The sequence below is a fragment of the Arachis hypogaea genome, chromosome 6 (assembly GCF_003086295.3).
Source record: "Arachis hypogaea cultivar Tifrunner chromosome 6, arahy.Tifrunner.gnm2.J5K5, whole genome shotgun sequence".
Classification (NCBI taxonomy): domain Eukaryota; kingdom Viridiplantae; phylum Streptophyta; class Magnoliopsida; order Fabales; family Fabaceae; genus Arachis; species Arachis hypogaea.
Window position 1 is genome coordinate 114025185 of NC_092041.1, and position 1417 is coordinate 114026601.

The window sequence follows — 1417 nt, forward strand, 5'->3', positions numbered from 1 at the left end:
ATGTTGAAATATAAAATATATATTAAATATTTGTATAATATTATATATAAATATACAAAAATATATGGTAACTATTTTTTTATAGTGAAGACTCACATGCAGTTGTCTTCGTATGAAGTTGATGTCATGGTATGCTTTCATGTGGAACAAGAACAATGAGATTACTGATTGGGGTTCTGCAACTGTGTTTGAAGTGTGTCCAGCTGAATGACTTGGTGATATGAGATATTGTCTTGTTCAAATTGTTCCCTTCTCTTGTCTTAAATTATGTTCAGAGCGGCCAGCACAATCCAATCTCAGTAAAAGTGCACGATGAGCAGCAAATTGTCTTAATTCCCTCCCTTAGTTTTGATTTCATTAGTATTTATAGTTCTCTCACACAGATGTTTCTCTTCTTTTAAGAGAAATGTATCTTTACAAAATAACCCAAAACCACAAATGCGCACACAGCAACCTGATAAGGTAAATCGGACTCCAGCCTTGATTTCCACTGATTCTGTAATTCCCTTTTTTTTTTTTTTCTCTTTTATGGAAACTAGTGAGCAGGGCTTGGGCTTCAATGGATGGGATGCGTTAAAAAATTGATGAATGTTGTGGACATTATTATTGATCCAATACCGATAACATCTCGCTTGGGCCGAAACTATTCAAATCATATATGTATAGTTATATACGTTATTTTATCAACGACTCTTTTGTTGGCAAACTAAAAAAAAGAGTGATTAGCTTAAGCAAGCATGGGGAGTTTCAATCCATGACAAATTAATTGTTGACCTGTGGAATTAAAAAGTACTGTGATAACAAAAAAAACTACAACGAACAATAACAGCTGCAATAATATTTTTGGTTTACCAGTTTTTTTAAGGGGGCAAATTAAACATGTTTTTGTTCAAACTATCCGATCTTGCTATTATGTGTAGTGCATGTGCTTTCGCAAATTTCTAGGATTTCAAAAATTCTAATTTAAACACTAAAATTAGTTATCATATATTTGTGTATAAATATATACGTAGTTTAATTTATTTTTAATATGTATTTTGTATTCTAATATATATTTTAATTTTGTGACTGATTTTAGTGATTAATTGTAATGTATATCTAGTACTTTTGTTGATTTGACGTGTTTAACTAAATTGTCATCTAACGATTTTTAATTATCAACTTCACATAAAAAGTGAAGGTGTCTTATGCATTGATATGGAATTGGAGTGTGTTGTCCTACAATGTAGCGACTGAGTTTATAAATGTAGAAGAAGAGAAATCGGATGGTCCAATTTGTTTGGAGGGAAAAAATTTTGAAATCTGGAAGTACTCAAATCAAACGGTCGGATTTGAGGTTTTTTTTTTTATAATTTCGGAAACACTCAAATCGGTAGGTCTCATTTGTGGATATAAAAAAAATTCAAATGGATAATGA